Source organism: Bubalus bubalis, chromosome 10, assembly GCF_019923935.1.
Source record: "Bubalus bubalis isolate 160015118507 breed Murrah chromosome 10, NDDB_SH_1, whole genome shotgun sequence".
NCBI classification, from domain to species: domain Eukaryota; kingdom Metazoa; phylum Chordata; class Mammalia; order Artiodactyla; family Bovidae; genus Bubalus; species Bubalus bubalis.
In genome coordinates this window covers 69,841,077-69,868,578 of record NC_059166.1, presented here as the reverse complement: position 1 = coordinate 69,868,578, position 27,502 = coordinate 69,841,077, and the positions used below count along the sequence as shown (strand labels likewise).

Here is a 27,502-nt window from a genome sequence, read left to right as displayed (position 1 = left end):
CTTCTACAACACCACAGTTCAAAAGCATCAATTCTTCAGTGCTCAGCCTTCTTTATGGTCTTAATATATATAGGAGACAAAATATATGAATATAGTAGCTAAACCGAAGTTATAAATAGGAAAAAAAGACATATTTAAATTTGATCATGTATGGCTGACAATGACTGCTGAAAATTATAAGATTCTGACAATAATGGTCATTATTAAATTACTAAGAAACTAGGTCATTACTAAGAAACTGGGTAAAATATACTGTTCACTTTCAGTGAGAAAATTGCTAAAATATCACATTAAATATAATCTTTGTTTTTATTAAAAGAAGCATTGTCAGTTAGAACTATTATGTTTTTTTCTCAGTTCAGAAATATATTAAAAAGTTTTATTTGCCTGACACCAGTGTCTGTACCTTCCTTTCCCCAATAAGGAGAATAGTTTTAATAAAGCACCTGACCTGCCTCTTGAGAAATCTGGATACAGGTCAGGAAGCAACAGTTAGAACTGAACATGGAACAACAGACTGGTTCCAAATCAGGAAAGGAGTATGTCAAGGCTGCATATTGTCACCCTGCTTATTTAACTTATACACAGAGTACATCACAAGAAACATTGGTCTGGATGAAGCACAAGCTGGAATCAAAATTGCTGGGAGAAATATCAATAACCTCATATATGTAGATGACACCACACTTACGGCAGAAAATGAAGAACTAAAGAGTCTCTTGATGAAAGTGAAAGAAGAGAGTGAAAAAGTTGGCTTAAAATTCAACATTTAGAAAACTAAGATCACGGCATCTGGTCCCATCACTTAATGGCAAATAGATGGGGAAACAATGGAAACAATAACAGACTTTATTTTGGGGGGCTACAAAATCACTGCAGATGGTGACTGCAGCCATGAAATTAAAAGACTCTTTCTTCTTGGAAGAAAAGCTATGGCCAACCTAAACAGCATATTAAAAAGCAGAGACATTACTTTGCCAGCAAAGGTCTGTCTAGTTAAAGCTATAGTTTTTCCAGTAGTCATGCATGGATGTGAGAGTTGGACTATAAAGAAAGCTGAGCGCCAGAGAATTGGTGCTTTTGAACTGTGGTGTTGGAGAAGATTCTTGAGAGTCCCCTAGACTGCAAGGAGATCCAACCAGTCCATCCTAAAGGAAATCAGTCTTGAATATTCATTGGAAGGACTGATGCTGAAGTTGAAACTTCAATACTTTGGCCACCTGATGCGAAGAACTGACTCATTTGAAAAGACCTTGATGCTGGGAAAGATTGAAGGCAGGAGGAGAAGGGGATGACACAGGATGAGATGGTTAGATGGCATCACCACCTCAACAGACATGAGTTTAAATAAATTCCAGGAGTTGGTTATGGACAGGGAGGCCTAGCGTGCTCCCTGAGCAAAGAGTTGCAGAGTCGACATGACTGAGCAACTGAACTGAACTGAATTGAAAAGAAGAAAATATAAATTATTGTTGGTTTCTTATCTCTGTAGGTGACTTCTATTGCCTAGACTTTGAGATGACAAATCACAGCTCAATTATTCTGGATAGACAATGACAGAAGTGTCAGATTCTTTAGTCTGAGTGGAAGACTTCAGTATCAGAACTGTATAGGGAAGCAATAATTCTTATGATATCAACTTCTTTAGAAATTATGCTCTGCTTTTCATATCACTATAAAGTTTTCACTTTAAATTTCTGTTTCTACTTTGGTGTCAGTATTGCTCAGAAGTTTAAGCAAGGTTCACTGGCTACTGACCTCCAAGTATTGATACATGGATGAAGTATGAACATGAAGGATAGTATTTGAATAGGTCCCTGATCTTCCATAACCTCTTTCATCTGATGCACCATTGACAGACAGTGCCCACCAAGGCAGGACTGTGAGCAGTTGAGATTCCAACTGTTTCTTCTGTTAGATGGCATCAGTAAGGAGGAATATAAGCTGAATCTGGCCCAGAGAGCTTTGAGCCGGGATCCAAAGGCCTCTAATAATTGATCTAGGTGTCTTTAAGACTCAGCATTAAGCATTTTTCATCTTTCTACACACAGTTTTTAAAAGCAAAAAAACAAAAAACAAAAAAACCCCAAATCTCCAAACTCCCCCAAAATATCCAACATGGAGTTCTGGGAGGAAGATGTTATAAAAAGAGAATGTCATTATATACACAGACTTACAGGAAGTGTTCCCTATTTAGTCTACTAGAAAATCATAAGAATTGTTACAAAATCTAATACTCTTTTTAACAGTTCCTTTAAAGCAGATTTTTCTCAAACTTTTTTTTTTTAAACTAAAAACTAATATGGATAGAGGAGATGATAGAAAATAGATATCAATAATAGCTAGGTAGACAATACATGATAAAGATACTGAAATAGGTATGTATAAAACAAAGTTTCAGAAACCAGTTTATTTTAGTCTGTTCCATTAAAAAAGAAAGATTTTCATTGACTAAATAGATTTCAAAACTCACTAATAGATTACAACTAGCAGCTTAAAAACATTGCGCTGGTGGTTTCTGTGTACATGGAGAGAGATCTTGCTTATGTTTACTTTCAAAGTTTAAAGATATAGACCTCTCAGAAGTATAAAACTGAAACAGTGGCATCTGCATTCTTTCTAATCTACGTAAATCTAACTGTTAAACATGTAAGAAGATGCCTTGATGCTTTAGAAAGAGAAGTAGAGGCAAGTCTGCTTAAAAACAGATACTGTGTGATATTGAGAAGTCTGTTCAGAGTGGCAGGAGAAGGAAAGAGCAGTAACATAGATAAGGTTTAAATCAATTTGCTCTTGTTGTTCAGTCGCTTGGTCATATCTAACTCTACGACCCCATGGACTACAGCATGCCAGGCTTTCATTTCCTCCACTAGCTCCTGGAGTTTGCTCAAGTTCATGTCCATTGAGTCCGTCATGCTATCTCATCCTCTGACACCATTTTCTCCTTTTGCCTTCAGTCTTTCCCAGCATCAGGGTCTTTTCCAATGAGTCTGCTCTTTGCATCAAGTGACCAAAGGATTGGTGCTTCAGCTTTAACTTCAGTCTCGCCAGTGAATATTCAAGGTTGATTTCCTTTAGGATTGACTGGTTTGATCTCCTTGCAGTCCAAGAAACTCTCAAGAGTCTTCTCTATAAAGCAATACACTACATTTAAGACTTTTCCAAGGGTCACATAGATTTTTTAACAGGAAAATTATGCATTTTTGAAATACACCAAGAAAATTAGCAATTGTTAGAGCTGTAAGGCACCAGAGTTTTCCCACAGTTTAGAAGTAATCAGTTCATCAAAGAGAAGGTCCACCTGAATGATCATGAGTCATCAATTCCTGCCACTGTGAAGAAGGCTTCCAAGGACTGCACATCCCAGTCTTGCCATATTTATTCATTATGTCATCTCAGGTTTTTTATCAGCAAAGAATATCTCTTTCCCTCAACAAAGTTAAGACTGCCAAAGACTCTTTCCACCTCCTACATTTATAAATAATCATATGGTAGTATACATACTCGGAGAAGGCACTGGCAACCCACTCCAGTACTCTTGCCTGGGAAATCCCATGGACGGAGGAGCCTGGTGGGCTGCAGTCCATGGGGTCACTAAGACTCGGACATGACTGAGCAACTGCACTTTCACTTTTCACTTTCAAACATTGGAGAATGAAATGGCAACCCACTCCAGTATTCTTGCCTGGAGAATCCTAGGGACAGTGGAGCCTGATGGGCTGCCGTCTATGGGGTCGCACAGAATCGGACACGACTGAAGCAACTTAGCAGCAGCAGCAGCAGTATACATACAAGTATAGGCTGCAGACTGCTGTTGCAGATGGTGTCGATACTGTAAAATCTCTAAACAGTCATCTATTGATTATTATTTTTATGTCTTTTCACAGGGTGAATATTTCTATGGTCAGGAAGAATCAGCAACAGTGAAAGACATCTGTAACTTCTGAGGAAAATAGCATAATGATCATAAATTTTTACTGCACTGGATATAGAGCCTTGGAACCGGGGAAAGAGAACTTAACTTGCTTGCCTTCTGCCAGTGGCAGGGATTCAACTAGATAGTGATGAACTGAAATTAGAAAGCATTTTATGACCTAGTTCTAAGAAATTCTAAAACAAGATTTATTTACCTAGTCTTATTTGCCTGGGGCATTTTATCAGTGACTTGGCTTAATTACTCTAAATTCTGCATTTGATAGCTCATCTTAAACCTAAGGAATCCAGAAGAATATACATCAAATACAAAGGCTTCAGCCAGGTATTTCCCTGTGTCTTCAGACTTTTGACACACATACATACACAAACAGGTTTTCATACATTTTGGGACATGTACGTACGTAGACTTCAACAGGCTTGGAATCATCTGGGAAAGTGGGTCCCTGGAATGTACCATTCAGAGCAGCAAATATTCCTATTGCAGGGTGATGGATTCTGGAAATATTTTGGATGCTACCTATTTACTTAAAATTCTCAAATAGTTTATTAACAGATGAGAAAGAAGGAAAAATATTTGGGGGTTAAAAAAAAGCCTTATATAAGCAAGGCTATGTTGATGCCATGTAAAAAATAATTTGTTTTTACAGCTTAAGGGCAGAAGCTAGGGAGTGGCTCACCACCCATCAGCACTTGATCCTTCTGAAGAGTGCACTAGTACTGGAGAAGTAACGTTGTTTTCTGGATGCTAGAGAAAACCAAAATGTAGTAAATGTCGGGAGGGAACATAATAATGAATTTCAAAGTTTCACACTTCTCAATTAGCTAGAAAGGGTTTGTTTCTGCTTTTTCTTTTTCTCAGTTGGTTGGGGTTTTTGTTTTTCCGAGCCATGCTTTGGAAAGATACCAAGACCTTACTAAAACCACAGGTCCCTGTGGATGTCAAAATCAGTAATTAATGTGAGATGATGAAAGGGGGAGACATTAACTTGAGGCCCAAATATGTCTTTTTAGAAATGAACTTGGAAGCACCAAAGAATTGTACACGACTGAGCGACTGAACAACAACAACCAGCTATGAAGACAGATCAGGTGAGCAGAGATGGCACCAGGGGCTGAGGCTAGTATGCCTTTCCGTGGCCCAGAGTTAGAGGAGTCCTGAAATATTCAGTGTGGCTACTGCAGCCAAACACAGGCCTCATGGGAGGGAAAAGTCAAGTAGACACTTGATGGAGAGCCAGATATGTACTTTCTGACTCTACCACCAATTGAGGGACATGAATAAGTCACTGCACCCAACTGGGTGCCAATAACCTCATCCATGGAATGAAAGCTTGTTGTCATCTACAAGATTCCTTCACCTTTAGAATTTGATGACTCAGGATTTCTGAACTGAGGTAGCTGTGGCCTTCTAGATAAGGACAGTCCAGAAGAAATATAATGCTGGCCACATAGGTAATCTGAAATGTGTAGTGGCTACATTAAAATATATCAAAACACACAGGTGAAATAAGGTTTTATAAAATTTTTCCTTAACCCAGTATGTCCGAAATATTGTTATTTCAACACCCCTTTGAAATCTCAAATAGCCGTGTGACATCAAGTGCTCACAAGCGCCGTGTGTTCCTGGTGGCGGCGCTCCCATTTGGGACAACACTGCTATTGACACTAGTGGAGTTTGCAAATAGGAAGGAGTAGGAGTTACATTTCTCTTCGATGCTGTGAGTCATGGTTCCAAAGCCTGGCTAGTCATCAAAATTATCAGAGGAACTTTAACAAAAATATATTTCTGAGTGCATCTCATTCCTTGAGCATGGATCATATCTTTAAAAATCTCACTAGATAAATCTGAGATGCAGCCAGCTTATTCCAATCTACAGAGCAGTGTTTAAAACCTTTTTACTGACCTAACTGAGGGTCCGTGCTGTTCGGAGGTAGCTGGCCTAAGGGAAGCAGTGATTTATGGTTAGCAACCCCCGCAGAGACCCTCCAGAGAGGACTATCTTGTCTGCTAAGTGAGCTGGAAGATTTCAACACTAATCCTGACAGCGAAGGGTGCTTTCAGTTATGGAGGGCAATTTCAAGTTAAAATGTATTTAAAAAACAAAACAAAACAGTGAGCTGATGTTGCAAAACAAAGGACGCCAGATTCTGCTCTGCCAACTGGTGACTTGATGGAGCTGCAGTTGTGGTGATAGATCTACTTTTGAGCCGCTCAACATTTGTTTGCAATGGCACCCCGCTCCAGTACTTTTGTCTGGAAAATCCCATGGACGGAGAAGCCTGGTAGGCTGCAGTCCATGGGGTCGCTAGAGTCGGACACGACTGAGCTACTTCACTTTCACTTTTCACTTTCATGCATTGGAGAAGGAAATGGCAACCCACTCCAGTGTTCTTGCCTGGAGAATCCCAGGGACGGGGGAGCCTGGTGGGCTGCCGTCAGTGGGGTTGCACAGAGTCGGACACGACTGAAGCGACTTAACACTAACAACAACAGTAACATTTATTTGTAGACTGGCTGCCTTCAGTCTGAGATATTCTCATCTTCAGATGTCTTCCAATGAGTGGTAACAGAGTGGTTGGGAGAACTTATCAGAGTGAAGCATCCCACAGTACTCCATTTTACTGACAGAAAAGGCCTCCTGAAGTGTGCATGCCTAGAGGGGACTGTGGAGACACAGAAGAGCAGGCCAACAGCCAGGGCCCCTGCGGCTTCTAGTGAACCTGTCATTGGCTCCTAACCCCCACCACTATGTGTGTGTTTGCAGCCAGACTCCACCACTACACAAGCACTTGCAGCTGGCGCCCACAGCCGACTGTGTCATACCACCTGCTCCAGCTACTACTGCTCTGCCTTCCCTGGTTCCTAGCCACCCGACCCAGAGGCATCACTGAGGACCCCAATAGCCCTTGCAGCCACTGCAGATCTCTGGCAGTATTCACTAAGCATCGCACAGTTGTCAATAAGGTGGACCCCAGCAGCCTGAGCCCATTCTCTCTCCCTAGGAACCCAGTGCTGCTACACACCCTAACTTCTCAAGGACAAATATGAGGAAGACTGCTCCTGTGCAGACTACACCAAATACTATCTTCATTCTAAGAGAAGGACTGTGTATCAGAAAATATTACCTCTATATAATACTGCAAATAAAGGTATATATTTAAAGGCTATCTGTAGTCTAGATTCTAGAAAATGACACTACATCACTTTTTAAAGCAGATAAGCATTATGATTCAGTATCTGAAGGCTGCTTATGTATACTCTAAAACCTTTTCTAAGAATCTAAGAAAACATATCACTAGGTTTAGATCACTTCTAAGACTTTTTAAACTTAATAATAATTATCAAATTATTTTCCATTGGCCATTAAAGTTCACAAAAAGCAAACATCTTGGTAGAGAAGCTCTCATAATTATAAAATAAGTCCCACATCTACCTGAGTCTCTCTCTGTCATAATGGCAAATGTCCTATGGATAGAGATAGTCAATCTATGTTCAAGTAACAGTTGTACAATTTATTAGCTCTATAGCCTCAGGAGAATTGCTTAGCATTCCCAAATCTCAGTGTTCTGGGACTATTAATGCCCATCTTGCAAGTTTATAAGGATGAAGTAAAGTGTTAGACACAATGCCAGACAGAGCAGATTCTCAAAGGTAACTATTATTATTAATGAAACAAAGTCTTCTATATAGACTTTACTGATAAACATTTACAAGATTTTCTGGAAACTAAGAAGGCCCTTATGAAGAAAGACATTTATTCCCAGTAACTATGACATAAACATATTTATTTGGACCATGACAAAGAAAAATATCCCCAAATTTTCCATTAAATATTACCTAATATTACACGCTCACACACACAAATCTGCCTCCCGCCACCACCCTTAGTAGTCTTTCCATCTCTCCAGAGGAAAAGTAGAACATAAAGTTCCTTCTCCTTAAACACAAAATAAAGGTCAGCACCAGTACATTTGGAAAAATATCCATCAGTGTTTATATAAAGACAAACCCACAGATATATACACTTCCATGTACACACATACACACAAGGACATTTATTAGTATGTGTACTTGAACTACAAATTAGTAAAGACCAACATTTTACTGCTTAGATAAAATAAATGATTAAGGTTTATAGAAGCTCAAGCACTTATGATGACCATAAGACTCATGCCTCGGTCTTATTCTTAACCTTCCCTGATGCACTTGTCTGAAAACACATTCCACAATCCCACAGATTATTCTGGAGAAGGACAGAGAGAGAGAGAGAAGGAAGGGAGAATGCGGAGAAGGAGGAGGGAAGCAGAGAGAAGGAGAAGGAGGAAGAAGAGAATAGAGGGAGGGAAGGATGAAGGACGAATGAAAAGAGGATAGGAAAAAGGAAAGAAGGAGGATTCCATGTGTGGGGCATGTGTGTGGGTTGCTTGGCAAGCCAGCTCAGTTTGTGGAAGGCAACTTTTTGCCGTCCCAACGCCTGCCCAGACTTGCCCTAAGGTTATGTTGCAAAACGGATAGTGATTTCTCTGCCAGGCATGTTATTGGAATGAATGAAGTCCCAGATCTGACTAATATTTTCTCCTTGGCCTTCTTACTCTTTAGCACAAACATCTGGGCTGTGGTGTTTTAAAGTGGTTTAAAGCTCCTCAAAGAATCCCAAAGTTCCTGTTTTTTGTTTCTCTATTTCCTACTACCCAGTTTCAGAGCTACTGGCCTCTACCCTATCTAGCACTGACCCTGTAGATTTTTGAAGTCCTTTCGCTTTTCAGAGCCACCATTCCCAGCACAGCTACCTCCATGCAGAGTCTAGAAATGAGGATCAATGACCCATGTCAATTCAGTACATATTGAGAGATTCTTTGAGGGCAGGTCCTGTGTTTGGGGACTCTTTATGATTGAGAGAAGAAATGGTTCTAACTGGTAATTTTAGATGAACTGATACCTGGACATAGGAACAGGGTAAGTTAAAGCCTGAAAAAATTAGTTGTGCCTAGGAAGCTACATGTAGATAGACAATGTGTAGATATATATATATATTAATAATAGCCAATTCACACAAAGTAACATTAAGCAAGACTGTATGTGGATACTGATTCCAAAAATACATAAACACATAAAATTATGAAACATTCCAGCTAGACATCTAGTTTGACCCTTTTATTTTACATATTTATAGACAGAAAATTGAGGTCTGGAGATTCTAACTTTTCCCAGATGATGGATAGAGACTGGAATGGGCTTTGGTTACAGTCCAGGGGAAACTAATTATAACCAAAGAGGTTACATGCAATTAGCAAAGGTTTAATGATGGGACTTAAAGTTCTCATAAACTAAGGAGCAGCGCTCTGGGATAGGAGAACTGTGGTCAGGAGAAAGACGCGTGATAAAATGTTCGAGACAACTCTCTGGGTTCTACCAGAATTGAGACGAACATTCAAGACCTTCGTCTCATTCATGCTTACCAGGGAGCTTTCTGATTACAAACTGAAAAGTTCCTAAAGTCTGGAGATTAGAATTGGAGGACACTTGATGACAGAGAGGACTAGTCAGCAAAGACTGATCATTTGAATTAAATTGATAAACCTGAGGTTATAAAAGAATATACTTGAGGACACTGCATTCATGAAAAATTAATCCAAGATGGTCAATAACTCTTATTCTTTTTATCTTTTTGTGGAACATTATTAAAAATTTCAGTATACATGCAACTATTTCATAAGGAGGTAAAAATAATGAAGTTATTAATAAATAACAAACATTAATATAGTAAAATTACAGTAGAATGTAGTTGTGATATATTTAGCCAATAAGAATATATTTAATCATATTATAATCAGCTATAAAAATGGTTCCTAGAAATTTAAATGTTAATAAGTTTGCCAACTTATTAACACTTTTCTTAAATAAAAAATACACGTTTTAAAATGTGACATGAGTTATCAGATTTATTTTTATTTTCTACCATACTCAAAACAGACTGTTTTCTCTCATGGTTCTAGGAAGGGTTACTCTCTTGCTGCCAGGAGGCCTGAGTACGGAACCGTCAAACTAAAAATCAGATGACTATTCTGTTAAAATCAGGGTTCTAAAACTGGATTCATGAGACTGAGAATTCAGCAAGGAGAAAACATTCACATCTCTGTTTTAGAAAAGTTATTAATGATGTGGACTATATGGAAGTTAAAAGAAAAGTAGGCAAAAACCCAAATTTATACTCAATCACAACAAATGTTCTACTAGCCACAATGTAAAAACAAACTACAGTCTCAATAGTATTAGCCAATTTGAGTAGCTTTTAGCAAATGAATAAAATTTACTTTCTAAGACTGTAAATTCTGTGTAAAATGATATAACATACACATATAGAGAGATATTATATATAATGTATAGATACATATAGATGTACATGTATATCTATGAAATGTACACATATTTCTACATATATCTATATGTATATTTTAAATATTTACTTTTTTATTTGACCACATAAGGTCTTAGTTGCAGCATGTGGGATCTAGTTCCCTGACTAGGGATTGAACCCAGTCCCCCTGCATTGGGAGCATAGAGTCATAGCCACAGGACTATCAGGAAAGTCTTTACTTTTATATATTTTTTAAACTGAGCAGAGACATCAGCACAAGCAAATGGCAGAGGAAAAAATTTTCACAAATTTAACCCAGGCAAATTCCTAAACAAGCAAACAAAATGAGCAGCAAAAATAACCTTCAGAAGTGAAAACAAAAATCAGAATCCAGACTCATTGAGATATATTGCCTAATATATCTAGTTATGTTAGGCTCTGTGGTGCAACGGATAGAGCATTGGATTTCTAATACATCCAGTTTTCAAGAAAATGATTATGACATGTGCAAAGAGATAAGAATGTGTGGCCTATATTCAGGAAATAAAGCAGTTAATAAAAACATTGTCTGACTGTCCTCAAATGTTGGATTTTACAGACAAAAAATACAAAACGCTTCTTATAAAAAGCAAAAGAAAGTATGACAGCAATGAATCGACAATAGAGATTCTCAGCAGGGTGACAGAAATTAGAAAAAAAGTACCAAAGCATATATTCCTGATTTGAAAAATAAAATAATTCACTGCTGCTGCTGCTGCTGCTAAGTCACTTCAGTCGTGTCCGACTCTGTGCGGTCCCATAGTCGGCAGCCCACCAGGCTCCCCCGTCCCTGGGATTCTCCAGGCAAGAACACTGGAGTTCTTGGGTTGCCATTTCCTTTTCCATAATTCACTAGAAGGCCACAATAGCAGATTCAAGATGGCACAAGAAAGAATCAGTGAACTTGAAGACAGATCAGTAGAAGCTATCCAAACTGAAGAGACCAGTGGGACAACATCAAATGTACCAATATCCTAGTAGTGGGAGTTCCACAAGAAGAGGATAAAGAGAAGACAGCAGAAAAAGTATTTGAAAAACAATAACTGAAAATATAACAAATTTGATTAAAAACATTAATACGCATATCGAAGAGACTCAAAGAACCCCAGGTAGATAAACCTTCTGCAAGAAGCTCTCCTTACTGGTTTTTTTGCGACTGTGTATCCTCATGGATACTTATATGACTACTGGAAAGATCACAGCTTTGACTACACAAACCTTTGTCATCAAAGTGACGTCTTTGCTTTGTAATACGCTGTCTAGGTTTGTCATAGCTTTCCTTTCAAGAAGCAAGCATCTTCTAATTTCATGGCTGCAGTCACCATCCACAGTGATTTTGTTGCCCAAGAAGAGAAAATCTGTCACTGCTTCTACTTTTTCCCCTTTTATTTGCCATGAAGTGATGGGACCAGTAGTCACGTACGGATGTGAGAGTTGGACCATAAAGAAGGCTGAGCGCCAAAGAAGGGATGCTTTTGAATTGTGGTGCTGAAGAAGACTCTTGAGAGTCCCTTGGACAGCAAGAAAATCAAACCAGTCAATCCTAAAGGAAATCAAACCTGAATATTCACTGGAAGCTGATGCTGAAGCTGAAGCTCCAATACCTTGGCCACCTGCTGCAAAGAGCTGACTCATTGGAAAGACCCTGATGCTGGGAAAGACTGAAGACAAAAGGAGAAGAGGGCAGCAGAGGATGAGATGGTTGGATAGCATCACTGACTCAATGGACATGAGCTTGGGCAGATTCCAGGAGATAGTGAGGGACAGGAAGGCCTGGTATGCTGCCATCCATAGGGTCCCAGAGTTGGACATGACTTGGGGACTGAACAAACAAATTTTCATGGGTCCCCTCACAACTTCATGACTATTCCTCTTGTATACTTGCCTTTATCAATCCTTTTTTTCCTCAGTGGATGTATCTTAAAGTCCCATGCAACTCATCTTTCTGTACTATATACTCTCACACAGAAATTATATCCATTTCCACAGCTATCAGTAGAGACTTTCAAATCTTATAACATAAATTCTGTATTTCCACTGCCTGGTTCAATACCTCTTCTTGGATATTTCACTATCTCCCTAACTGCAGAATGGATTCATTCTTGTGTTGTTCCATTTTCTATAACAGCATTAGCACTAAGCGTGGGCAGTGAGCAACCTGAAACCTCAGTTACCTTTGACTTTCCTTCTCCCCAACTTAGTTGTTAAATCCTGCCAGATTCTACAGACAACTGTCTTCTTCCTATTAATTTCCACTACTACTTCCCTATTTAAGGGAAGATTTCATTACTTTCTCACTCAGATTGATCCTACAGCTGGTTTTCATGACTCTGTTCTCTTTAAGCCATCCAAAACACAGTAGTCAGATTAATATTTCTAAACCATAGCTCAGATCATTTCACTACATGTTAAAACAACAAAATTATAGTTTCCATGGCTCAAAAAAAATATATGAGTTTGTTAGCAGAACTTTCCCTTCTGAACTGTACCACTTCCCTTCACCAAGTCCCAATTTCAGTGTTGAAAAAAAAACTTTGGAGACGTTTTTCAATTCAACTGAAATAAATCATAAAGTTAAAAAAAAAGGATAGTTTATTTTTTGGAAAAAAAAAAAAAACAAGAAAAAAGATTGTTATTTGTGGGTGGGTACATGTTCCCTGACAACTTGTAAATGTTCTAAGTTTTAACATTATGTAAGTTCTTGGAAGCCTGAAGTAGCCACATCAGCTATGGGAGATGAAAAGTTCAGGACACATGGCCATGGGATATGGTGAACAGACGGACAGGACTGAGGTGGAAGATCCTACCTTGAACTTTGTCATCTAGTTATAGACAAGAAAAACTAATTCATCTACTGAACAGGAGCAAATTACTAGTAAATGGATACAGATGAACAGAGATTCTAGCACAGGGTGTGTGAGACAAATCAGGATTAGAGCAAACATTTCTGGAATATCGAGCTTTGCTATTTGGAACCATAGAGGAACATACAGTTCCAGATGGACCTAGGCAAGGATGTCTGGGCAAGGCTGCAGAGGTCCAGGCACAAGGAGAAGCTGGAGAATCTTGATTAACTGGCAAGAGCTGCTTTGTTTTATAACATTCTGCTGCCTGTACACTATTTTGCTGGAAAATGGGAAAAGCTTTCTGTCACTCTACGGCTTTGTGAATGGAATAAGCTACATGAATTCTGCAAATTAGGTAACAAAACTGTGCAGATGCCGGTTGGGTATGGGTCAAATTTCTTAGCTAAGGTTTCCACTCTCTCTGTACTTATGCCAAAAGTAGATTTTAGTTCAGTTTATGAATTATAATGAATTCTTAATTTATAGGATCAAAATTTTAAATGTTTTGCTATGAAAGGATGCATATTAATTAAACGTAAATGGAGCCAGAAAAGTAAGGTTAATCAGGACACAGAACAGAGATGTGAAGAAAAACAAAGCTCTTGTTACAGAAAGGAATTGATGAAGTTTATCCTTTGTGGTTATTCTTTTTTCTCTTACCTGACAGGATCAATGTAAGTGCAAAATTTCTGCTGCAAATGCTGAAGATAATCTTCGTGTTTATACCAAATTTTATTATGTCCTCCGAAATTGCATGGGTGTTATTGAATGCAGGAGTAAAAAGTCTCCATAAATCAGAGCAGACTTAACATATTTGATGTCCTCAGAGCTACTTCTAAAAAGAGCAAATCACATGGGACATTTTAGTTCACAGTCATTAGGAAGTAGGTAAAACAATTTTCTATGATATATCTGAAACCACAGATTTCATCAAAGCACAATTGTGTAAATCTTTATTTGACCTCAAGACTCTCTATAATAATCAGATATAATAATAATAAAATAAAATAAATAATAATAATAAATTAAATTAAATTAAAATAATAATAAAATATTATTATTACTATAATAATAATAAAAATGCTGCTTTTCATTTTTTTCCAGATTAATTCGGCAATTAGAGCATTTCTGATTTTAAATGATGAATTATGATACTATTGAAAAATTTAGCAAAGTAAAACCTGCACAAAGCAACTTTTCTTATATATGCTTTCCTTGTATATATGAGGTACTGCATAGTATTGCAGTGGGGAGCAGGGGTTGTGGGGTCAGATTATTTAGATTTATGCACCATCTCTACCATTTATTAACTGTGTGACACTGAACAAATATTTATTGTGTGCCTCAGCTTTCTTACTGTAAAACAGAGATAATGATAGTATTTACAGCGAGGGCTATTGCATTAATAAAGACAAAATCTAAACTTAGACATTAACAGTGTTGTGTTTAGTCACTCAGTCATGTCTGACTCTGCGACCCCCTGGACTATAGCTCGCCAGGCCCTTCTGTCCATGGGATTTCCCAGGCAAGAATACTGGAGAGGGATGCCATTTCCTTCTCCAGGGGATTTTCCCAACCCAGGGATCGAAACCACATTTCCTGTGTCTTCATTGTAAGCAGATTCTTTACCCACCAAGCAACCAGGAATACCCAATAAAGACAAAATCTAAACTTAGACATTATCAGTATATCATAGCTATTCTCATTACAGTCATAAATATTTATACGTATCACAGTCATTAACTGTTTTTGCAACAAAGACTAGGAACTTAGCCTAAAATACACAGATATTTTGAGCACAATATAATTATACTAATAGAATTTGCTGCAAGCAAATACAGCAGACCACATGTCACTCAGGTAGGTAGAATTTTAAGATTAGTGTTAAAATAATCTTTATTTTTAACACAACTTTTAGAAGTTATAACTAATTGTTACATTCAAATGAGAAAGACTTTGGCTAAAATCAATTCTATCACATCATGTAGCATCTTATACCTTGTATATCATCTCCCAGGAATGTATTTTCTGTTAATATACTAAAGGTATACTATTTTACTAAAGGTATTATAATAAAGGTATCTATTTTTAGATTTTTCTCCTATAAAACAGATATTTATTTTTAATTACTAAGTATAGCTGAAATAAAATTCTCCCTGGATTCCAAAAAAGTTGACATATGAATGCAAATGTATAGCAGGGATGCAAATTATAATGCTGAATATAATTCTGAGAGACATGTTTATGATTAAATGCACACAGAAGAGGAGAAGAAAACAAAACTTTCAGCACACTATCTGGGTATAGTTTGTGAAACCTGGATAGTGTGTGAATGAACAGAGCAACAAGAAGTGGAATTGTTTGCAAATAACTTCAAATGGAAAGATGAAATAGAATTGTTTATCTTTGAGAACACGATTTGGCTTTAATTTCCCTAGAAGAGATCAGAGTGATTTCAATCTTTCTTTAATGAGTTAAAATGTTAAAGAGTTGAAATGGGAATTTGCCCATTGTGAGTCAAGGTGTCAAGGGTAAGAGTTTAATCCATTCATTTAACAGACATTTGTGTGATATGCTGGGGATATAAAGACACAAAGATTAGAGCATTCCCACTAAAATATTAGAATCTAGTAATAAGAGACACATGTAAACAAATTAGTACAATAATGTTCACTAAGTAAAAATACATTAAAAGAAGACAGTTCTATTTTTAGCTTTTTACGGAACCTCTATACCGCTCTCCTGGAGAAGGCAATGGCACCCCACTCCAGTACTCTTGCCTGGAAAATCCCATGGATGGAGGAGCCTGGTAGGCTGCAGTCCATGGGGTCACTAAAGATCGGACACAACTGAGCGACTTCACTTTCACGTTTCACTTTCATGCATTGAAGGAAATGGCAACCCACTCCAGTGTTCTTGCCTGGAGAATCCCAAGGACGGGGAAGCCTGGTGGCCTGCTGTCTATGGGGTCGCACAGAGTCGGATACAATTGAAGTGACTTAGCAGCAGCAGCAGCAACATACTGCTCTCTACAGTGGCTGTTATCAACTGGCATCATCATCAACAGTGCAAGTGGATTCCTTTTTCTCCCACTCCCTGTCCATATGACTCAGCAATCCCACAGCTGGGTATATACCATGAGAAAACCATAATTCAAAATGACACATGTACCCCACTGTTCATTGTGACATACTTACAATCGCCAGGGCATGGAAACAACCTAAATGTCCAATGACAGATGAATGGATAAATAAGATGTAGTACGTATACATGGTGGAATATCACTCAGTCATAAAAGGGATAATATCAGGTCATTTGCAGAGAAATGGATGGGCCTAGAGTCTGTCATGCAGAGTAAAGTAAGTCAGAACGAGAAAAACAAATATTGTATATTAACCCATATATATGGAATCTAGAAAAATGGTACAGATAAACCTATTTTCAGGGCAGGAATAGAGCCATGGACATAGAGATCATGTCCACATGTGACATGTGGACACAGAGCGGGGAAAGGCAAGGTGGGATGAAATGGGAGATTAGGCTTGACATACACACGCTGCTGCTGCTGCTGCTGCTGCCAAGTCGCTTCAGTCGTGTCCGACTCTGTGCGACCCCACTGACGGCAGCCCACCAGGCTCCCCCGTCCTTGGGCTTCTCTAGGCAAGAACACTGGAGTGGGTTGCCATTTCCTTCTCCAATGCATGAAAGTGAAAAGTGAAAGTCAAGTCACTCAGTTGTGTCCGACTCTTCAAGACCCCATGGACTGCAGCCCACCAGGCTCCTCCGCCCATGGGATTTTCCAGGCAAGAGTACTGGAGTGGGGTGCCATTGCCTTCTCCGATATACACGCTACCATGTGTAAAACAGATAGCTAGTGGGAAGCTGCTATATAGCACAAGGAGCTCAACTTGGTGCTCTGTGATGACCTGGAGGGGTGGGATGTGGTGAGGAGGAGGATCATGAAGGAGGAGACAATGTACACGTGCAGCTGATTTTCTTCATTGTACAGTAGAGACTAACATAACATTGTAAAGCAATTACACTCCAATAAAAAGTTTTTAAAAAGAAAGCAACTAGGATAGAGATGAACATAGTAAAGAACTGAACTTCTTTCACAGATCATAGTTATGTTCTAAACTGTATTGTCTTAGTGAAAAGAATATGGAGTTGAGAGTTGGAAAGACTTGGTTTAGATGCTGGCTCTTCCACTTAGTAAACTTATGCTAAAGATCTTTGGCTTTCTTGAGCCTCATTTTTCCTACTTGTAAACTAGATACTGTACGTATCCTGAAAGGCAGTTGAGACACAAGTCAGTGCTTGCCACCTGAATGTATGAATAATATATATACATGCTAATTCCATTCTCTTTTTATGGATAATTTATCAACTTTAAAAATTTTTTAACGGTGAATGAGGATTCTTGTTGCTCCACAACCTTACCCATACTTAAGATTGTCGGTAATTTTAGCTTTTCTAGAGGAATTCTAGTAGTATATCATTGTGGTTTTAATTTGCATTTAATTTAATATGCATTTGCCTGACTACTAAAGAAATTAAAGACCTTTTCTTATAGTTATTGGCGATTGTGGTATCCTATTTTTGTGAAATTCCTTTCTGGTCTCTTGCTTGTTTTTCATCAGGTTGTCTTAAATATTGATTTGCACATGTTCTTTATATGTATGCTGGATCTAAGACTCATATATGTAATATATTCCTCTATCCTTGAACTTGACCACTACACAATTGAAACTTCTCAATTATTAGAATAATAAAATGATGTGTTATTTCTAGAAATATTAATAAATATACAAATTATATTTCCTTCATTAAACTTGTTGAAATCATTACACTGCTTCAATTTCTTATCTGCTGTCACTGATAGTAGAGAAGCGGAATTACTTGACTATAGGTAATTAAAAGTGTCTTTTGATAAACAGAGGTTCTTAATTTTAGCATGGTTCAATTATCAGTCTTTTCCTTTTATTGGTACTTTTATGTCCAGTTGAATATAGAGACAACTGATTTATTGCAAAGATTCATCTCTTTCTGTATTCTGATTTGTGCCACTGATCTTTTTGTCTATTCTCACCCCGATACTAAACCATCTTAATTACTATAGATAAACAATAAGTATTAATACCTAGTAGAACAAATCCTCCTATTTTTATCCTTCTATTTGAAGAGTGTCTTACCTGTACCTGTTCCTTTCAATTTTCATATATATATATATTAAAAAAAAATTTAAGATCCTTTCTTTCTCTCCCTCTCATATACACATACTCACACTTAAGTGCACATATAAACCTACTTGGATTTTTATTGGAATTTCATTGAACCTAAAGCTCAGTTTCACAAAAATTAAAATGTAAAATGCTGGGTCTTTCAATATGGGAATGTGACATAAGCCTGCATTAATTTGTTTTTTATGACTCAGGAATGTTTTATGCTTTTGCCCCACAACTTTTCAATATCTATTCCTAGATTTTAAATATTTTTTATACTATTATAAATTTTTCAGTTCTATTTTCTATTGCTACTTGTCATAGTCCTGCAATTTTAAAAATCTACAAGTAGATATTAGAATTAAATGAGCTTCACAAAGATAATCTTGTTAAAGTCATTTAATTCTATATCTATTGGTAGAATCTCTGGGATTTTCTATGCACATAATCATAACAAATAATAGCAGTTTTGTTTCTTTGAATTCTTTTTCTTTCCTCCTGCACTGATTAGGACTATCGTATAAGGCTGACCAGAAGTGGTGATCATTTTCATACTTGTCTTATTCCTGATCTCGGAAGAAAAGCTTTCGCTATTTCCATCGTGTCTGTCTATTGGTGTCTTGTAGATTTCCTCTATTAAAGGAATTTGCTTCTATTCCTAGTTTGCCAAAAGATGGTTTTAATCAGCTGCTTTTCTATTAAGATGGTCATATGATATTTTTTATTCTTTTAATGTGGTAAATTCTACTGATTAGTTTTCTAATATTAAACTAACATTGCATAATTACAACAAACCCATCTTATTTGTGACATATTATTGTTTATACATGTTATTTGGTTAGCTGAAATGAAGAATTTTGATGTATATGTTCATGGCATTCTTTGAATAGGAGGGTAAAAGGAGGAGGATTTGTTCCACTAGGTATTAATACTTATTGTCTGACAATACTTATTGTCTGCCTGTAATAATTAAGAAGGCTTCCCTGGTGGCTCAATCGGTAAAGAATTGCCAGCAATGCGGAAGACATGGGTTCAATCCCTGGGTTGGGAAGATCCTCTGGAGGAGGACAATAATTAAGATAGTGCAGTTTGAGGGTGAGAACAGACAAAGATCAGTGGCACAAATGAGAGTTCAGAAAGACATGCACCTTTGAAATAAACCAATTTTTTCTTCATAATTTCCTGTTCATGTTTTCAGGGTTATGCCAACCTCATGAATTAAATTGAAGAGTGTTTCCTAAATTTTTTTTTCTTGAAATGCATAAAGATGTTTACTCAATAAACATTTGCTAGAATTACATAGTGAAATTCTGAACCTATATTGGAGAGTTTTAAATTAGAGATTCAGCTTTTTTCAGTTGTTATGAAATATGCATAATTATTTCTTCATGTCAAATTTTAACAGCTATATTTTTTTTGTATCTTTTTTCATTCTACTAAGGTTTTTGAACTGTGGTGTTGGAGAAGACTCTTGAGAGTCCCTTGGACTGCAAGGAGATCCAACCAGTCAATCCTAAAGGAAATCAACCCTGAATATTCATTGAAAGGACTGATGCTGAAGCTGAAACTCCAATACTTTGGCTACCTGATGTGAAGAACTGACTCACTGGAAAAGACCTGATGCTGGGAAAGATTGAAGGCAGGGGGAGAAGGGGACGACAGAGGATTAGATGGTTGGGTGACATCGCCGACTTGATGGACATGAGTTTGTGTAGGTTCTGGGAGTTGGTAATGGATAGGTAAGCCTGGCGTGCTGCAGTTCATGGGTTCACAAAGAGACACGACTGAGTGACTGAACTGAAGTTTATACAAAATAGTTAAGACACGAAGCATACATTTATTAGAAATGTAATTATTACCAAAATTTATGGTGCATGAGAGGTGCATTTAAGAGTAGTTCTATTTCTTATTAAAAGTTTGCCTTATTAAAATGAACTTCTTTTTGACATAATTTTTAAAAACAAAGTTGTGGTGCTGAAAAAACTAAGAACATGTTATATTCTTTTGAGTTAAAATGAAAAGATGAATGTAGCAGCACACCTAATGTATTTGACACCTGAAAGGAACCATTTTTAACACCTCTCCCTTAATATAACAAAAATATTTTCAGTAATAATTATGAAATAAAACAAACAACAGTTATCATGTCCAGAAAAGAAATGCATAAATAATAGTTCTAGTAAAAAATTAATAAATATAAAACAGTAAAATTTTAGTATTTTTAAGCACATTGATGTATTTTTTGAAAATGGAGAAAAATGCTTACATATTGGTCCCCATGGCAATGAATAATCCCACTGTGGTTTCTGACTTTGAGCCTTCACTTCTGCAAATTTGTCAATGACTTTGTCAAACTGATCTTTACATATTCATGGTCAATAAAATTGGTATGGTCTCACTCATAGTTGAATGAAGGACATGTATCTATTTTAATTTCAAATACTTCTTGCACATAATAGATACATGAGTAGCTAGGAAAGCTTTAAAATAAAGATAAGTTTATCAGAGATTCATAAAAATCCCATTTCATAGTAAATTCCAGAAATGCTATACTGTCCATATCTTTGCTCTTTGGGATCAGCTCTAATGCTTTAAAACATTTCTTCAGTTGAAAAATTTCCACTAAAATACCTTCACCAGAAAATTCATCATAAATTTATGTTATACTCAGTAAAATTCTTCAAAGCATATAGTGGTAACGAATTATTTGAATGTGCTTCAGGCTCAGTTCATATCTCTAACCTCTTTGGTACTATGTAATCCTGTGTTTAAACAGAGATCCAAAATAAACAATTATAGCACAGTAATTATGAAATTGTAAAAACAGAACTTGGCTGCTTATTCTTGAAATAAACATATGTAGCTGAGTACATGTCCAGAGGAGTTACTTTTATTTTCACGTAGACTACAATGTTTGTTAAAGAGCAAGTAACCACAAAAAAGATAATTTTCAGCTTATAATTATACTATTACATTTCAGTAATGGCAAATGTTATTTAGAACTTAGACCTACAAAATTTTTTTTAGAGAGGGGTAGGACCTTTGGCATTGCTTAGAATTGTCAGTGCATAATGATAATAAAGGGCTTCAGGTGGAGCCAGTGGTAAAGGACCTGCCTGATAATGCAGCAGACTTAACAGATTTTGGTTCAATCCCTGGGTTGGGAAGATCCCCTGGAGGAGGGAATGGCAACCCACTCCAGTATTCTTGCGGGGAGAATCCCATGGACAGAGGAGCCTGGTGGACCACAGTCCACAGGGTTGCAAAGAGTTGGACACAACTGAAGTGACTTAGCACACAACACAGTGATAATAAAAGGTAGACTGGCTTTTTACTGTAGTTTTATTTTATCTCTTTAAAATTTTCTACACATAAAGCAGTCCCTTATTACCTATATTAGGGGTGGCCACTTGCACCATCCCATCCTTGGTACACCATCCCATCCTTGGTACACCACCACATCCTTGGTACACCACAAGCTGGATGATAAAAAATAATGAGGGAAATGACAAGGAACATTTATTTCATTTTAACTCCAGCAGGCCACATATCTTTTAGAATTAGGTGATTCCAAGCAATTATGAGAATAATAAAATGATGTGTTATTTCTGGAAATATTAATAAATATACAAATTATACTTCCTTTTGCTCCTTCATTAAACTTGTTGAAATCATTACACTGCCTCAATTTCTTATCTGCTGTCACTGACAGCAGAGAAGCAGAATTACTCTGATGTAATACAGGTGGATAACCAACTGATAAAGTAAGACTAAAAATTTTGGCAGGCAAACAAACCTCTGAAGTACTGTTTGAAGTATTTCCTGCCTTATCTGTTCTTTTTAGCACCCTATTACAAACTGAAGGGAGGTAAACTCATTCTGCTCAATATATGCACATTTTTTTTAATCTAAAGAGGAAATGCCTGGCAAATTTAATTAAAGACTTGAGAATTATACTGTGACTCTCAATAGGCTACAGCAAGTGGTAAGTTGCTGATTCACAGTTTAAAAAAAGAAAAAAATAACAAGATACGGTATAATTTCAACATCTGAAGAATGTAGTATTGCATAAGTTGTAGCAAGTAAAATGACTGGAAAAACACCATTAAATTATTTTGCAGTCAGACTTTAACCAAAATGACTACACCTTTTACGTGTTCTATGCTTTATTGACAAATTTTGTTCAAAGAACTAAACTACATGTTTCTTTACAGTCAGAAAATAAATAGCAGAAATGCCCATTGGTTCTTCCTGTTTGGTTCTGCTAATGGACTAATGTTCCCTTCTGCTGTAGCAATTGAGGATGTTTGTATTCTTGACCCCTCCACAGGGAAGCAGGAAAGAATCTGAACTCTGATGACAAGTTGTACTTCCCGCTTAAATGTACTGTTCTGGCCTCTGAGAAGGAGGAACAGACATGAACTTGTGAAGTGTAGTGAAAACGCCAATCAAGAGTCTGACTTCAACAGTCATGTCTTTAAGCTTTCTGTGTAAGAACATAATTTCTTAGTAACACACATAATGATTTCAACTACCCTCAAAATTAGGCAGATAAAATACCCAGTAAGGCATTTTCTAAAAAATATATAAAGCAGGCAGTGAGATTGGAAGCACACACCAATAATGGGCCCTTGGATAACAGAACTACTTACCAAGAGCATTCTAGAGTCAAGTATTCTGAGAATGCTTCAAAGTTCTAACCTCTAAATACCCTGTAATCCAATGATTTCTATCCCTTGGACACCAGTTGTGTTTCTTCCAGAAAATCATTTGTCCAAGATTCTGATGATGCATATAAAAAAAATCTATCATCCTAAAATTCTGTAGCAATTGCTGCATCCTCAATTGCTCAATTTTCTGGAACCCCAACATCATACTAGATAATTCAGGGTCAGTTATAAGCTCTCCAGATCACATTTGGAAGCTTAAATTTTATTCTAACCCTGTCCCTTAACTTAACCCTCCTCTTTCTTGTTTCATTCAGCTTGTGATCGAAAAAAAGGAGAAACCCATGAAATATGTATTTTAATTTTCTACTAGGAGATAATCCTAGGCTCCTCACCCCTTTTAGTACCTTAGGGACAACATATTACCCTTTGTGATGTGCTGGGTAACCAGGTAACTGAGGAGAACAGGGTCTGTTCTGGAGAAGGATGGCACTATACCAGCTGAAGACACCTTTTCCTGACTCTTCCCTGTTCTGTCCTCTTCTTACTATCTGCACTGTAATCCCCTTTAGAACCTGTCAATTTATTTTCCCTGGAGTTGTAAGGCCTACATAGAAGGCCTGCATATTTGAAGGTCATATAAATAACACCAAACATGAATCCCAAGACTACAGTTTAGTAAATGTGAATCATCACATCTAACTGCCTGACTGTAATCATTTTGAACAGTCTATTTAGGATTATATTTCTATTTGGGGTTTCCCTTTTTCCACTGGAGAGGATTTAGGAAAATATATTTATTTTTTCACCTCTCTAGTAATTTTTCTGCTGCATTTTGCTCTTACACACTATTTTCCCCATTTAGATTTAGATATATTTACTTTTCCTTTCATGAAGTCTTCATCTTAATTCATGCCCTATAGCTCTGCAGTAAATTTAAGGGAACACCCAATAGCTTTGCTTTTGACAAATGAAGGGAGAATGTAACAGTTTCTTTGGCCAAGCAAGAGAGAGACAGATTGTGACTATAGTGAGTCATGATTTGGCCACGTCAGCATCAGCCAAAAAACACCTAGACTGCCAGAGCACTTAGATGAAAGTACATGGCAGTGAATTTGAAGACAGTCAAACAGTGCTATGCTGGCATCACTTAAATATTATCAACAAGATCAAAAGAGGTATGAAGATCACAGTAACTTACAAAAGATTTCACCACAATTGGCCCGAGCAGCTCCTAAGATATTTCAAACAGAAAGGATTTTCTTTCACAGAGAGAGTTGAAGGGGACCCTTACCTCAGATTTTCCTTGATTCTCTGTCAGCGCTTGTTCCTCAGGCTTCTGCTTTCATCTTTTCTGAGCTTCTTCAGGATGAGGATTCTCTTGCAGTTACTACAGTGATGGGCCAGGGAAATAACTGAATGCATGCTGAAAATCAGACAACAAATTATAAATGGGTCAGGCATTTGAGGAGGCAGAATTATAAAACAGAGAGTAGTGGTCTTTCCTGCAAGGCAGAGGAAAATTATATAACATGCATCAGAGGATGGGTCACACTGTGACAAAACAGAAGCTGTATAAACATCTTAACTTGCAGGAGCCCATCTCTCTCCCCCAGTTGCAGCACAGTGCATTAGGTTTTATGGAAAATAATGAAAGCAGCAAGAAATTTGATGGAGAGTCAGACAGTACTCAGAAGAAGTCATGATTAAACTGAAATGTGAGGGTGAAGTGCATGCTAAGTTGCTTCAGTCGTGTCTGACTCTTTGTGATCCTATGGACTGTAGCCCACCAGGCGTCTCTGTTCATGGGATTCCCCAGGCAAGAATAGTGGAGTGGGTTGCTATTTCCTCCTCCAGGCATCTTCTCAACCCAAGGATCCCACACCCCTCTGTCTCTTGCATTAACAGGTGGGCTCTTTATAACTAGTGCCACCTGGGAAACCCAGTTCTAGAGGTATACCAGTGAACAAAACAGGTGAAAATCCCTACCCTGTGACATTTACATTCTAGGGAAGGGACATTTTGGCAAGGGAAGGGGATTGAGAGAGTATGTGAAGATTAAATGGATTTTTAATGTAAGGTGCTAGGAATAGTGCTGGAGAAGGAAATGGCAACCCACTCCAGTATTCTTGCCTAGAGAATTCTGTGGACAGAGGAGCCTGGTGGGCTGCTGTCCATGCGGTCGCAAAGTCAGACACGACTGAAGCAACTTAGCATGCATGCATGCATTGGAGAAGGAAATGGCAACCCCCTCCAGTATTCTTGCCTGGAGAATCCCAGGGACAGAGGAGACTGGTGGGTTGCCGTCTATGGGGTCACACACAGTCAGATATGACTGAAGCAACTTAGCAGTAGCAGCAGCAGCAGGAACAGTGCCTGGTATAAAATGTTCAACAAATGCTACCTGCCATTTCCTTATTTTACCAATGAGGAAACTAATATCCACAGAGGGGAAGGAGTCTGCCTACATAACTCAGGCAGCCATTCCCTTCTCCAGGGAATCTCCCCAATCCAGGGATTGAACCCCAGTCTCCTGCATGGTAGGCAGATTCTTTATCATCTGAGCCATGAGGGAAGCCCCGTAAGTAACTAAGAGAGGAGGCAAATCAGGCTCCAGGCTACCCCCATCTCACCTCTCTCAACTTACTCCTAGAAGAATTTCAGTCTGGGGCTGGAAGACAGATACTAAAACAATGCAGCCAGAACTGTCTCTTGACACAGACCCCTATACCTGAATGGAGAACTTACTGGTGCCATATATCAGAAGCAAACACTGCTAAATGAACTTTTATTTGACATCCCTGAGAACATAGAAAAGATAAAGAGCTAAAGGAACTCACCTTGTTTGTAGCTCCAGCCAATTCTTGCTATTGCTAAGTCACTTCAGTCGTGTCCGACTCTGTGTGACTCCATAGACGGCAGCCCACCAGGCTTCCCCATCCCTGGGATTCTCCAGGCAAGAACACTGGAGTAGGTTGCCATTTCCTTCTCCAATGCATGAAAATGAAAAGTGAAAGTGAAGTCGCTCAGTCATGTCCGACCCTCAACGACCCCATGGACTGCAGCCTTCCAGGCTCCTCCGTTCACGGGATTTTCCAGGCAAGCGTACTGGAGTGGGATGCCATTGCCTTCTCCCCAGCCAATTCTAAGTACCTTTATAACACTCATTTATGAGGGGCTATCTACTGTTCTACATTTACATTCAGTTCAGTTCAGTTGCTCAGTCGTGTCCGACTCTGCGACCCCAAGCATCACAGCACGCCAGGCCTCCCTGTCCATCACCAGCTCCCGGAGTTTACTCAAACTCATGTCCATCGAGTCAGTGATGCCATCCAGCCATCTCATCCTCTGTCGTCCCCTTTTCCTCCTGCCTCCAATCCCTCCCAGCATCAGAGTCTTTTCCAATGAGTCAACTCTTCACATGAGGTGGCCAAAGTACTGGAGTTTCAGTTTTAGCATCATTCCTTCCAAAGAACACCTAGGGCTGATCTCCTTTAGAATGGACTGGTTGGATCTCCTCGCAGTCCAAGGGACTCTGGGTAAAAAATGACTAAGGAAAAAAATGTAAAGTCAGTTCAGTTCAGTTCAGTTGCTCAGTCATATTCGACTCTTTGTGACCCCATGGACTGCAGCACGCCAGGTCTCCTTGTCCATCACCAACTCCCAGAGTTTACTCAAACTCATGTCCATTGAGGCGGTGATGCATCCAGCCATCTCATCCTCTGTCATCCCTTCTCCTCCTGCCCTCAATCTTTCCCAGCACCAGGGTCTTTTCAAATGAGTCAGCCCTTTGTATCAGGTGGCCAAAGTATTGGAGTTTCAGCTTCAGCATTAGTCCTTCCACTGAACACCCAGGACTGATCTCCCTTAGGATGGACTGGTTGAATCTCCTTGCAGTCCAGGGGACTCTCAAGAGTCTTCTCCAACACCACAGTTCAAAAGCATCAATTCTTTGGTGCTCAGCTTTCTTCACAGTCCAACTTTCACATCCATACATGACTACCGGGATTACCTCCACCATAGTTTGGCCCCAGGTAAATAACAGGGAAGAAACACAGCCCAACCTATCAACAGAAAACTGGATTAAAGATTTACTTAGCATGGCCCCGCCCATCAGAACAAGACCCAGTTTCTGCCTAGTCAGTCTCTCCCATCAGGAAGCTTCTACCCAGTCAGTCTCTCCCATCAGGAAGCTTCCATAAGCCTCTTATCCTTCTCCATCAGAGGGCAGACAGACTGAAAACCACAATCACAGAAAACTAACCAATCTGATCACATGGACCACAGCCTTGTCTAACTCAATGAAACTAGGAGCCATGCCGTGTAGGGCCACCCAAAACAGACGGGTCATGGTGGAGAGTTCTGACAAAACGTGGTCCACTGGAGAAGGGATAGCAAACCTCTTCAGTATTCTTGCCTTGAGGACCCCATGA

At 38.4% G+C, this 27,502-nt stretch overlaps 1 long non-coding RNA gene across 1 annotated transcript; it reads right to left on the bottom strand.

The window, feature by feature from the left end:
• LOC112587517 lies at positions 1-26,054 on the bottom strand. Its single transcript, XR_003112038.2, has 5 exons — positions 25,910-26,054; positions 24,364-24,495; positions 21,794-21,881; positions 13,841-14,015; positions 1-59 (listed from the first exon to the last, which is right to left on the bottom strand). It is a non-coding gene; the product is annotated as an uncharacterized LOC112587517 (long non-coding RNA).
• Between the last annotated feature and the right edge of the window lie 1,448 nt (positions 26,055-27,502).